A 14,846-nucleotide genomic window follows, 5' to 3' on the forward strand; every position below is an offset into this window, starting at 1 on the left:
AGTCTGCTGGTTATGTGTCCCTGTTCTGGGCCACAGATGCTGGGGTAGCCTGAGGGTGCTTCTTCCTGAGCACATGCTCTCTGGGTTGGAGAGAACTCGACTGGAGCCAACCTAGGCTGCTGTGTGGGAGAGGGATCAGGAACTCATGCCAGGCTAGCATCGCAGGAGAGAGACTCTGGGACTCTCAGAGCCAGAAGGCAATTCCAAGTGTGTTTAATCAGAAGAGCAGCTGTATTTATACTTGCCAATTAGGTTAGAAACAGGATGTGATGTAGAGAGGGTGGAGCACAAAGAGAGTGGTGGAAAAACAGAGTGTGACTTGGAGAGGGGGCAGAGCAAAAAGAGAGTTCAAACCAGTGGGGATTAAACCAATTCCCTGCAGGCAGGGAGGTTCTTAGGTAACAGTGGTTTTGTAAATAGACCGCATCATTTAAGCAGGGGGAAGCTGGTGTACTGCCCAACACATAATTATAGGAAATTGCTTAAAGTTTGGAATGGGTTGAGAGAAAAGAGAAATTACCCATATGCCAATACTATGCAGCCTGTGAAACATTTTAGGGGTCAAGATATCTAGTCCCAAGCCTATTTTTTTTTTTTTGTATTTGGAAGATTAATAATGTGCAGTAATTATAGTTTTTGGTACATGAACTTTTTATGCTTTACAGTAAATACAAAATGTTGGTATTGTATAAAATTTCTCAGTTTTCTGCAAAACACCCTCACCCCATAGACTAGGTCCTCTTCCACCATCATCCTCCAGGACTGACAGTCACCACCCCCTTCCCCCACTGAGTCCTTAACTTTGGTGCAATACACCAGAGCCAGTCCAAGTTCTGCTTTGTAAGGAAGTTTTTGCTAGTAGGAAAGGAAAGGAATATGGCCACGGGAGTGAGAACGTAGGAAAGCAAGGAAAGAGGAGTCGTCAACACCTCACCTCCCTGGGCAGTGTGTGTAATCTCCATATATACACAAATGAAGCATGCAGAACCCAAATAAACTGGATCATCAGTTATGAGATCCCAACTCAGCAGTTCCAAACTCCTTCAGGAGACCCATGGTTTCATGTTCACCAGATAAACTTCAGCTCTTCTCACTTGTACAATACCTAAAAAAGAGTTGTTTTCTTTAAAAGGGTATTCAGTTATTGAAAAGAGACAGAGATAATTGAAAGGTAATTGGGAGAGAGAAAGGTAGTGAAAAGGAGAGATGCCTGCAGCATTGCTTCACCACTTGCAAAACTTTCTCCCAGCAGATGGAGACCAGGAGCTTAAACCTGGGTTGCTACACATTTTATCATATGCACTTTCTCAAGTGTGCCATCATCAGGCCTGTGCCATCATCAGATCTGTTCTTAAAATGGTAAAGGGGGATGGCCAGTAAGACAGATCACTTGGGAGGAAGCCTGCTATGCATACTACTTAGGCTCCAGCATGACCCCACTGCAATGGGGAAGATTCAGTGCTGTGGTGTCTTTTTTTTTTTTTTGTCTCTGTATCTTTCCATCTAAAAATGTCATCCCAGAGTAGTAATGTCCTAACAAGGACAAAAACAATAGATAAGAAGGAAAACAGGTCAACTTGAAGGTAACTTAAAAAGGAAGCTGTGTATTTACTTATGTAACATTTTAGAAGAATGATTCCACATTTGTGGAAAGTACATCTGGTTTCAGCCATCCTGGGGATTTTTGCTGTTTTCTCCAACATGGTAATTGGCAAAGAAGCTCTTTATGTACACTCTTCGAAACAAAATTGTCAGGGGAGGAGCCACTGTAATTATGGCTACTATAGATAACCAGTCTGTACTCAAAAATGACATTGCAAATTTCAGATGAAGGGGTAGAATAAGTGAAATAATGGAAGTTAATTTCTATTTTCCTCCATCAAAACGAATGAGGCATATAATTAAGTCAAATCACCTTCACCCACTTGCACATATGTGTATACTAGGCACGTGTGCATACAGGCTCTCTCATGCTCTCTACCTCTTCACTGTCTATTCACACCCACTCACATCAGAGGAATATGAAACAAAAAGAATCAGTGCTACACAGAAAAAAACATAATTTCATTTCAAACACACTGCCATTTTGAGTACTGATTTGTTGATTTATTAAGAAATAATCTCTTGTGTCACAGTAGTGATCTATTTGTCAGTTTCTTATTATATTCTTTAACATTTGTTTACAATATCATAACAGAAATTTTAGTTAACGTCCCTATATGTGTGTATGTGTGTGTGTGACTCACCTCATTCCCTATGAGACTTCTGGTGCCATTATGCCAGAGACCCCTCTATGTATCCCCCATGTCTTTTACTGTTTATTACGATAATTACTATAGTTGGCACAAAGTCTAAGAATCAGTTTGGTTGTTGTTATTATTTGCAAGTTCCTTTATTTCAATTGTTTATATCCCACAATAACTGAGACCATCTGGTAGTTGTCTTTCACTCCCTTATTTCAAATGGCAAACATAGTTCTGCTAAATAAAAAAATAAATAAATTTTTTAAAAAACTCTGTAAGTTGACCCTGACTCTCAGCCCCATTGCAAACAACAATCATATGGAGAGGGGAAATGTGTTTTTTTAATTATTATTATTGAAATATTAATTATTTACAGTTGACAGTAAAACATAGTAGTTGGTACATGTGTAAAATTTCTCAGATTTCCACATAATGCTTTCACCTACTTCCACAGGTCTTCCTCTACCATCATGTCCCAGTACCTGAATACCCCCTCCCAGCTTGCTGCCCCAGAGTCCTTTATTTTGGAGCAATATACCAACTCCACTCCAAGTTCTGCTTAGTGCTTTTCATTCTGATTTTGTTTTTCAATTTCTATAAGTGAAATTATCCAATATTCATCCTTTTGTATCTGACTTATCTCACTTTACGTGATTTCTCCAAGCTCTATCCAAGATGGGGTGAAAAAGGTGAAATCACCATTTTAATAGCTGAGTGCTATTCCATTGTGTATATAGACCACAACTTACTCAGCCACTCATCTGTTGTTGAACACTTGGGTTGCTTCCAAGTTTGGGCTATTACAAATTGTGTTGCTATGAACATAGTTAGACACAAATATTTTTGGATGGGTATATTTTTTTCCTTGGAATCTATCTTCAGAAGAGGAATTGCAGGGTCATGGTGTTGGTCCATTCTTAACCTTCTGGGAGTTCTCTGGACTTCTCTCCACAGGGCTTGGGCTGATTTCCATTCCCAAAAGCAGTGCAGGAGGAGACTGCTTTGCCCTCAAGACCTAGGAGAGGAGACATGTTTTAAATGTTTCAGCTAGTCTTGCTTTAAGAATGCAAGCTCAAACCTACAGGGATGCAGAGGATACATCATCCCCTGTGTTGAATATGGGTGCAAGATATAAGTAAAGAGGTTTACAGTTAACAATATTTATTTACTTTTCCCATATTTGGAAGGCAGCTATACTCACCACTATACCACCAAAGCACATTACTCTTCCTATATTTGGGAGCTACTGTCTGCTCTGATCCAACTTTCTAGCCTTATTTCTAGCCTGACACCATCTCCCCAGAGAATGTCTTTGGCCCACCCACATGTTAGCTGCTGGGATAAGGCAAAAATTAGTAAAGTCATGAACCCCTTGGAATATATACCTAAAACAGACCTACTAGCTTTTTCCAAAATGGATACCCCAAATCTCATCTGTTCTATTCTTACCTTTGGGTTCCTGTTTCTTAAACATCTTTTTCTGCTTTATATCTTAATGCTTTTTTCAGCCACCAAGGTGAAGATGATACCATGATACTAACCTGACTTCACTGGACAGGTGACCTCACCAATGTGTCCTGGAATCCCATCTTTTAAGAGCCCTGCCCCACTAAGGAAAATTATAAACAAGCTGGGAGTATGGATCAACCTGCCAGCATCCATGTCCAATGGAAAAGCAATTACAGAAACCAGATCTCCCATTTTCTGCACCCCATAAATAATGATTCTGGAAACATACTCCTAGAGGAATAAAGAATAAGAAAGCTTCCAGTGGAGGGAATGTGATGTGGAACTCTCATGGTGGGAACTGTGTGAAATTATACCCCCTCTTGTCCTATAACCTTGTCGATCATTATTAAATCAATTATAAAAAATGTAGATCTTCCTTATGATCAAGCTAGCAGTGATGCAAATGGAGACACCAATCTCTAGACTAGAACACTTGCTCCCACCATACCTCCACCCAGGGAAAATCCCATCATCTTACATTTGGTCCAGAGGAGAATCAGCACCAGCAAATTACTGAACCAAAGAATCTGGAAAATATTTCCGATATTAAGCCCATAGTGATTGCTGAAAACCAAGAACTCTGACATGAGTTACAAAGATGCTCTTTCTCATAGATAGGAAAGTACCCTGAAAACAACATTTAAAAAGTTGCTTATCATAGGGCTGCACCGCGGAGGAGAGATAGAGGAGATCCGGGGTGAAGAGGGAACGCAAACCTTTATTTGTTTCCCACACCTATGGACATCTAATTTTTGATAAGGGGGCCCAAAGCATTAAGTGGAAGAAGAAGGCTCTCTTCAATAAATGGTGCTGGGAAAACTGGGTTGTAACATGCAGAAGAATGAAATTGAACCACTTTATCTCACCTGAAACAAAAATCAACTCCAAATGGATCAAAGACCTAGATGTCAGACCAGAAACAATCAAATACTTAGAGGAAAACATTGGTAAAACACTTTCCCACCTACACCTCAAGGACATCTTTGATGAATCAAACCCAATTGCAAGGAAGACTAAAGCAGAAACAAACCAATGGGACTACATCAAATTGAAAAGCTTCTGCACATCCAAAGAAACTATTAAACAAACAGAAATACCCCTCACAGAATGGGAGAAGATCTTCACATGCCAGACATCAGACAAGAAACTAATGACAAAAATGTATAAAGAGCTCAGCAAACTTAGCACCAAAAAAGCATGTGACCCCATCCAAAAATGGGCAGAGGATATGAACAAAACATTCACAGCAGAGGAGATCCAAAAGGCTAACAAACATATGAAAAACTGCTCTAGGTCACTGATTGTCAGAGAAATGCAAATTAAGACAACATTGAGATACCACCTCACTCCTGTGAGAATGGCATACATCAAAAAGGACAGCAGCAGCAACAAATGCTAGAGAGGCTGTGGGGACAGAGTATCCCTTTTGCATTGCTGGTGGGAATGTAAATTGGTCCAGCTTCTGTGGAGAGCAGTCTGGAGAACTCTCACAAGGCTAGACATGGACCTTCCATATGATCCAGTAATTCCTCTCCTGGGATTATACCCCAAGGACTCCATAACACCCAACCAAAAAGAGGTGTGTACTCCTATGTTCATAGCAGCACAATTCATAATAGCTAAAACCTGGAAGCAACCCAGGTGCCCAACAACAGATGAGTGGCTGAGAAAGCTGTGGTATATATACACAATGGAATATTATGCAGCTATCAAGAACGATGAACCCACCTTCTCTGACCCATCTTGGACAGAGCTAGAAGGAATTATGTTAAGTGAGCTAAGTCAGAAAGATAAATATGAGTATGGGATGATCCCACTCATCAACAGAAGTTGAATAAGAAGATCTGAAAGGGAAACTAAAAGCAAGACCTGATTAAATTGAAAGTAGGGCACCAAAGTAAAAACCCTGTGGTGAGGGGTAGACATGCAACTTCCTGGGCCAGTGGGATGTGGGAGTGGGTGGGAGGGATGGGTCACAGTCTTTTGGTGGTGGGAATGGTGTTTATGTACACTCCTATTAAAGTGTAGTCATATAAATCACTAGATAATTAATATGAGAGGGGGGAAATTAATTGTATGTCTCAAAGTTTTTAAAACACAGACTGAGTCTTTTTAATATATAGGATGTGTATTTGATGTGCGGACTCTCTCAAAAGCCTAGACCAAGTAGATCAGAAGCAACCAATGACACAGCTATATACAAGATACTGGGTACTATAGAGTAAACCCTGACAAAAGGACTTTTCAAAGTTAACCCAATTACCAAATAAAGTGATGAGAACATTAACTTTCCATTGTCTTTTTGAACCCTAAGATAGCGGGAACCTCACATCTCCACTATAGAGCCTATATTTCCCCCAGTCCTTGAACCTTTGGATAGGGCCCACTTTCCCGTATGCCTCTCCCAATCTATATCAAATAATATTGCATCTGCGGATCGCAACCTAATCAACAAAACGATTGCCACCTCAACATGCTTCATCTCAGACTGTGTCCAGAGACTTCACGTATGGAATGACAACCCTTCAGCTTTATTACTCAGGTGAGACCTTTCCTTACATAGTATTCTCTAATTCCATCCCAGGTGGTTCACTTTCTAACAAAGTCCCAAACCTAGATATACACCAGGTTCTGTGAGAGAGAGCATATGTTCACATGTATCCATAAACTACTGCAAAATATATACCTGAAAGCAGAAGTACACTAGAGTTTGCAGTGAGTATCCCCCTAACCCTTCCTCTCCACTATTCCAACCTTCGGGTCCATGATTTCTCAACAGTTTGTTTGGCTTAGTATGTTAGCTCTCTTTTCAGTCACCAGGTTCCAGATGCCATCAGGATGCCGGCCAGGCTTCCCTGGACTGAAGACTCCACCAATGAGCCCTGGAGCTCCACTTCCCCAGAGACCCACCCTACTAGGGAAAGAGAGAGGCAGACTGGGAGTATGGACCGACCAGTCAACGTCCATGTTCAGCGGGGAAGCAATTACAGTAGCCAGACCTTCCACCTTCTGCAATCCACAACAACCCTGGGTCCATGCTCCCAGAGGGATAGAGAGTGGGAGGGCTATCAGGGGAGGGGGTGGGATATGGAGATTGGGTGGTGGGAACTGTGTGGAGTAGTACCCCTCCTACTCTATGGATTTGTTAATTTATCCTTTCTTAAATAAAAAACAAATTAAAAAAATAATAATTGCAAAAAAAATTGCAGTGAAACATCGACCTTATAAACCTCTTTCTTAGGCATTTAAAAAGAAATCTTTATTCATGCAGACACCTCAGAGTTGGGTGAGAGCACAGTGGTTCGGGCCACGTGGAACTAGCAAAATGGCTGCCTCCCGCTATGTGCAGCAACCCTCCTCTGTGTCCACAGGTGAAGGGAATAAGAGTGCGAGGGGCGGAAGAAGTAAGGGCTTTTATAGTAGAAACTCGGGACATGATTTGGCTAGGAAACAAGGCTTTCAGGGATAAGATCACAGCTCTCTTGGGAGGGGGAGGGGGTAAACAAGGCACTCTGTGATAGGATAACATCTCTCACAGGAATGGGAAGGAGGAGGAGTAAACAAGGCATTCTGGGATCATATTAACAACTATCATGAGGAATTGACAGTGCCTGAGGGGACAACATGGTGGATGTGACCTCGTCTGCATAATTTCCCAGCAGCTTTTGATTTGGAGACATCATAATGGTTCTGCAAAATATTTTCGTGCCTGAATCTCAGAGGCTCCAAGTTCAGTCATCAGCACTATATAAGCCAGAGCTGAGCAGTATTCTGGTCTCTGTCTTGGCTTCTGTCTGTATCTTTCTCTTATGTCTCTCTCATTAAAACAAATAAATAGAATTTTCCCACATTTCTTCTGTGGTTTTTAACTTCTCCCTACGAAAAACAAAGAGCATATTTTTATGTGCTCAAAAACTCTTTTCACTCTACTGCTCTAGAATGTGGCAGCATTGATACATCAGTAGAATGTGGCAGAAATATGGAAGGGGTGAAACAGCAGGAAAAGGCAGAAATCCCACAGGCTGTCTGATCCTGAACTATAATTGTCAGTCTCCAGTTCTCAGGACCTAGGTAGCAGTTGCTCATATTGAGAAAACAATTAAAAATTGAAAAAAATGAATAAAAGAGAGAGGGAAGAAAGAGGAGACTGATAACAAAGATAGTTGTAGAGAGAGAGAGAGAAACATAGTTGGGAAATGAAACAAGAGTAGAGAGTGAGATGGGGAGAGAGAGAAGCAGAACCCAAAGCCAAATCAAGATAAAGATACAGACAGAAGCAGGCAGGGAAAAAGGGAAAAAGGATAAAAGACAGTTTCAGAAAGATACAGGAACAAAGAGAGAGTCACAAAGAGTCAGAAACAGAGAGAGAAGCTTAGGAACTTTTGATGACATATAAATACTGAAAGAGTTCCTGGAATGGAATGGGGAGGGAGGAGTCATTTCATAAGCCTTTCAAAGGATTATTGTTACCAAGAAATCTCTCTTCTCACAGACATTGGCAGTAATGTAGAGGCTTGGCTCTGTCTAGTCCTCTCCTTCACTCTCTGTGCTCAATACTCTGCTTATGCACAAAAGGCAAAGTTATTTGAATCCTGGGTGCTGATAAACACTCTCTCACCTCCATTCACCATGTGCTAGAACATTATGTTGCCCAGGAGATTTTGTGGAGGAGAAAGTCCTGAAGCCAAGAATAACAGTTTACCAGCCCACCATCTTGAAGCCACAGCCCTGCTGAGGGGGTAAACGTGTTCACACTTCCCCCTTTAGGAGCTATTTCCACTTAGCAAGTGCAACATTGCTGACAATAAGCAATGCCCTCTCTGTCCCAGTTGCAAACCCACTCCCAGGCTGCTCTTCTCAGAAAGCATTTACTAAAAATCAAGTCTAGAACCTGAGGATCCAACTGACTTCAAGGAAAAGTCTTGGTCCACTTGTCCTTTCAAGAATCCCACAGATAAATGTCTACTTTGCAGAACTGCTGGCATAGATATTGACCTAGGCAGGACCTCTGTTTTTATTTGCCTGTTAAAGTTCCATCCTATTTCTCAACTTTCCTTGTCCCTTGCTTGCACTCACACCCTTATTTAATGGACAACAAAATAAAACAAAGCAGTTCCCATGCATTGATTTTCAACCATAGGTACTCAAAACCATAGACTACATTCTACTTAAAATGCTTTCCCTTCCTGATTTGTATGCCTGAAGTGAAAGCATCAGATTTTTATCCCAGAACTGAGTGGTGATCTACCCTATTCTCCCACCCTCCTTCTTCTCCCATTCCTTCACACATAAGTAAACAAATCATTTATTTATTTATTTATTTATTATTAAATAGAGACAGAGAGAAGTTGAGAGAGGAAGGGGAGACAGAGAGGGAGAGAGACACCTGCAGTCCTACATCACCACTCATGAAGCTTTCCCCCCTGCAAGTGGGGACCAGGAGCTTGAAGCCGGTCCTTGTACACTGTAATATGCACACTTAACTAGGTGCACCACTGCTTGGCCTGGAAAACAAATCTTTAAAAGTAACAAAAAATAAATAAAAAGTGAACAGAAGGGAAGAAGTTATAAAACAGGCTCCAGGATGAGTGAGAACTCACTGGGGAGGGCACATGCATTGCCATTATTCAAACTTGGGTTCAATCTCAGGCCCTGGCACCCCATGGCCCTCTCTGTTTTTCTCTCTCTGATAGAATGAAAACTTGCCTGGAGGGGGTACAGCTGCAGAACATCCAGTTAACACACATAGTACTAAGTGCAAGGACCTGCTATAAGACCCCAAGTTCAAGCCCCTGGCTCTCAGCTCTGAGCTCTACTCCCTCTCCCCTTAACCCTCTCTGCACCTGCAGTGGGAAAGCTTCAGGAGAAGTGAAGCAGGTCTGCAGGTGTCTATCTTTCTCTCTCACTCTGTATCTCCCCCCTCTCCCATTTTCTCTCTGTCCTATCCAATAAGATGATGGAAGGAAGGAAAAGGGAAGGAAGGGAAAGGGGAAGGAAGGAAGGAAGGAAGGAAGGAAGGAAGGAAGGAAGGAAGGAAGGAAAGAAGGAAGGAAGGGAGAAAGGGAGGGAGGAACCACCAGGAGCAGTGGATTCCTAGTGCTGGTATCAAGCCCCTAAGACTGGAGAGGAAAGACAGAGAGATAGATGAGAGAGAGAAAGAGAGAGAGAGAGAGAGAGAGATGAAATAGCACATGCATAAGTCTCCATTACAAAAAGTGCTTCATACACCCCCCAAAAAATAAATAAAAGGGAGAGTGTAGAATTAAAGTCACCTAGGAGTCAGACAGTAGTGAAGCAGGTTAAGCCCAAGTGGTGCAAAGCACAAGGACCAGCATAAGGATCCCAGTTCCAGCCTCGGGCTCCCCACCTGCACGGTAGTCACTTTACAGGCGGTGAAGCAGGTCTGCAGATGTCTATCTTTCTCTCCCCCTCTCTGTCTTCCCCTCCTCTCTCCATTTCCCTCTGTCCTATTTAACAATGATGGCATTAATAACAACAATAATAACTACAAAAACTATTTCAAAAGAAACAAGGACAACAAAAGGGAAACTTTTAAAAATAAAAAAATAAATAAGAATTAAAGTCACCTGATAAATCTCCAGTTCAACTATTTCACTATGCTCCATGGGAATAGTTACCCTGGCAGGGATTTTAAATTCATATCTGGAACTCAGAGGTCAACCTCTTACACTCCCTCAAGTCGAGTGCATCTGGAGACCCCATTTGTAAAGATGAAGAGATGATTTACACATTCACCTGACAAATTCCTGGGAGGAGTTGTTGGTGCTCTCTGAATATTTTCTTCTGCATGACTTGCTCCTAAAACACAGCACCCAAATCCAGGACATCTAGGTCTAAATTCTTAAGCTCTCACTGTTAATCCTTTTTTAATTGGCATGAAATGCATGCCCAATTATTTAACAGGGAGTGTGGTTTCTAGAGTCTAATTAAGTGCTCTCATCACATTCCTACTATTCTAAAATGGTTTTGGTTTGTCGTTGTTGTTGTTGTTGGGTATTCTTTTCTCTAATGAGCTGTTTACTCTGCCGAGAAGTACAGTGTGGATGGAAGGAGGAGATTCAAAAACAGCTCCAAATACCTGAAGAAAAATAGCTTTGCTATTGATAAAAATAATAACCCCACGTACGGCAGGGGGTGGTAAGAAAAACTAATTTTATTGCTGCTGTGTTGAATGTGCAAATGTCACTTCCTTAAAGAGGGAAAATTAGTTTTTAAGCCTGGTTTAGCAGCCAGAATCTCCCGCCTGTCTGCATAATATTGGCTCTTCCAAGGTTTCTATGATGCCCCAGGGTGGGGTGTTTTGCATGCAAATCACAAATTATATAATGCTAAACATGTTATATAAGAGGGAAAATGAAGACTAGTTTCTCATCCTTTAAGAAAAAAATGTTATTTTCTGTCAACTAAACTGGTTGTTCAATGTTAGCTAACATAGATTAAGCAATCCCATGGATTGTGTACTCTTGTGTTATTTAAAACTTGTGACAATGAGTTAAAAAGAGTAGAAGAGTGACATTTTGGTGGATGAAAAAGTGGGGCTCAGCAAGCTTAGAAGTGGGGTTCATTCTGTGATAAAGGGGTGTTGTTCTTTTGTGCGGCAGTAGAGCCAAAAGGACTAAGACTTGGATAAGTATCAGAATCCCCCCAGGTGGCTTTCTCAAGCATGGATTTCCAGGTCCTCTCCCAGAGTTCACTGTTTAGTAAGAATGAGGTGGTCATCCAAGACTGTATTGTTGGTCTGCTTCTAATTCTGCTTCTAAGACCCCTTCTGTTGCATTGCTTAATGCTGTGGTCTATTTACATAATCACTGCTTTACCTGAGAACCGCCCTTCCTGCAGGGCACTGCCTCCTTTTGCTCCACCCCCTCTCCTAGTCACACCCTGTTTTCCAGCACTAGTTTGCACTCTTTTCTCTCCACCCTCTCTGCGTCACATCCTGTTTTCCACCCTACTATTTCCTTCTTGGCAAGTATAAATACTGATGCTCTTCTGGTTAAACATTGGATTGCTGGCTGGCTCCAAGAGTCCCAGAGTCTCTCTCCTGTGAAGCTAGCTTTGCACGAGTTCCTGATCCCTCTCTCATGCAGCAGCCAACCTAGAGAGCACTTCCTTGGGAAGAAGCACCCTCAGGTTATCCCGGCATCTGGCACCCAAACAAGGACTGGCATATGGCGCCCAGCGTGGGCAGACCAACACTGTATATTTATAACAAATCCCCAGGTGATGCAGGTTCACCTGGTCCAGGGGAACACACTTTAGAAACATTTGAACAAGTCACCTCTTCCTCCCATGTGTAGGTCTTAGAGACCAAAGGATTGCAAGAGGTCACTAAACTCACATTTCTGTTTTACAGAGGTGAACTATTACATTAAACTAAATCATTCACTAAAGATTTACTTATTGATGAGAGAAAGTGAGGCAGAGAGAAAAAAAGCAGAATATTGATCAGCTCTGGTGTATGTGGCACTGCGCATCAAACCTGAACTCTCAGGGTCACAAGTCCTCTATTCTACCAGTAAGCTGTCTCCCCAGGACTGAATTGTACTTATTTACTAGGCTTCTCATTATAGAAAGATTGGGAGCAGAAGAAGGAATAGCCCATCCAAAGTCAGTCAGGTAGAAAGTTCAAGATTATTGTTTATTTGCCATTGAGTTTACATGTATGAAATAGGATGTCTTAAAAGTATAGACATATTTGCCAAGCCAGTTCTCCCACACACACTGGAAAGGAATTTAATTCTCAGAGTTAATCACTCTCTTCCAGACATCAGTATAAAGGCCTTTCATCAAGTTCGGGGTGGGGGACATTAAGGGTCTAGGGCAGACAGGGGACAGGAGGCGAGAAGGAGTCTAGAATTTGAGCCTTAACTTCTCCTGAGCTCTCTCTGGAATAGGCTGTGCAATTTACTCACACAGGATTGTCCAGAAAGAAAGGGAAAAAGGGAGGAAAGAAGGAGGAGAAGGAGGAAGGGACAAAGGAGGAAGAGGGGAAGGAGCAAAGACGTTCATCATTTTATCTTAAACTTCCATATGTGTAATTTATAATAAGTTATTATCACTCTCTACACTTTTTCACATGTAAAAAAGCTCACATGAAAGAAATAAGTCTTTTTTTTTTTTTTTTTGCTTCCAGGGCTATTGCAAGGGCTCAGTGCCTGCACCACAAATCCACTGCTCCTGGAAACCATTTTTTCCCTTTCTGTTGTCCTTGTTGTTTTATCATTGTTGTGGTTATTATTATTGTTGTTGTTGTTTCTGTTGTTGGATAGGACAGAGAGAAATCAAGAGAGGAGGGGAGACAGAAGGGGAGAGAAAGATACACACCTGCAGACCTGCTTCACCACCTGTGAAGAGATTCCCCTGCAGGTGGGGAGCTGGGGGCTGAAACCGGGATACTTACGTGGGTCCTTGTGCTTCCCGCCACATGCCCTTAACCCACGGGCTACTGCTTGACTCCCAGAAATAAGTATTTATTTATTTATTTATTTATTTATTTATTTATTTATTGCCTCCAGGCTTGTTGCTGGGGCTTGGTGCCTGCACTATTAATACACTGCTCCTGGAGGTCATTTACCCCATTGTTGTTGTTGTTTCTGTTATTGTTGTTAGTATTTCTGCTGTTGGATAGAACAGAGAGAAATTGAGAGAGGAGGAGAAGACAGAAGGGGAGAGGAACATAGACACCTGAAGACCTGCTTCACCACTTGTGAGGCGCCGCCCTGCAGGTGGGGAGTGAGGGCGGGAACTGGTATTCTTGAGTGGGTCCTGTTGCTTTGCACTATGTGTGCTTAACCTGCTGTACTACTGCCCACCTTCCACCCTTCTCTCTCTCTCTCTCTCTCTCTCTCTCTCTCTTTCTCTCTCCTCTCTTTCACTTAATTTTTATTGCCAATAGAGTTACTGCTGACTGAGGCTACAACAAATCCATCACTGCTTTGGTAGTATTTTTTTCTCCTTATTTTTTATCGGGAAATTGTGAGGATGTGGTTGAGATTGTCAGGGCTTGACCTGAGGAGTGCATTTATTATGTCAGTCTCTCTCCACCAAGAGGTTGAGCAAGGAGGGACAAGAGTAACCCCAAAGGTTTGCCTAGTCTTATCAGACTCCCTGCCTCACAAAACACCCTGCATTCCTGATACTATGGCCATTAGATAAAAAGAAAGGGGGAGATGTCAGGAAATAGTGAGGATGTGGTTGAGCTCAGCAGAGCTCACAAAGCACCCTGAATTCCTATCTACAAAATCACTGTTTTGTCTTGGCAAACGCTAGAAGAAGAAGAACTGTTTTGTCTGAAAGATCCCCACTCATTCCATTCCTTTGATCTATCTTCTTTCTACCCTCAAGACCCTCCCTGCCTCCAGGGTATTATTAATCCTACCAGTTAAAAATCTCACAACAGTTGCTAAGGAAGTTCTTACATTTCCAGCCCCATTTTGTGTTTCTCTGCCCCTTTCCTAGCCATTTTCCATTCTGACTTGCCACTTCTGGGTCGGACCTTCACATGCTTTGGCTCTCTGATCAATAAACACATCGCATTGTCTTGCCATGTGTTTGAGTCATCTCCCTTGCGTGGCTGAGTGAGTAGCAGCACAGGATGGCTCTGGTTGAGTTCTCTCCAGCCCTGCCTCCAAAACACACACACAGATAACCACCATAGTGAGAGATGAGGTTTTGAAGAGAAAATCCATGAGCATCATCTAAGCCTGTCACAATGAGATAAGAGAAGTTTGACCCTACACATGGAAAGGCCTTGGGGTTGGAGGTGAAGCTATCTCTTTCTGCTGAGTCCCTGTCAGCACCCAACCCAGCCCCCCCCCATCTAAATCTCCCAATTGCCTCTGAGCCAGGCTCTCAGCAGCAAAACCCCTCTCTAGGCATGTCCTTCCCCTGGTGCCATCCTCCATGGGGACACTGGGTTACCCACCTCTCAGGGCACAAGTATATGAGCTGAAACCAGATCTCTCTTTGAAAGTGTCATGGACTGGCAATTGCAGTTTTTAATACAAGTCATCTCATGGCTTTTATAAAAATGATGAATGCATAAATTCTCAACCGAGGGAAATAAGACGTTGA

This window comes from Erinaceus europaeus, chromosome 3, assembly GCF_950295315.1.
Source record: "Erinaceus europaeus chromosome 3, mEriEur2.1, whole genome shotgun sequence".
Classification (NCBI taxonomy): domain Eukaryota; kingdom Metazoa; phylum Chordata; class Mammalia; order Eulipotyphla; family Erinaceidae; genus Erinaceus; species Erinaceus europaeus.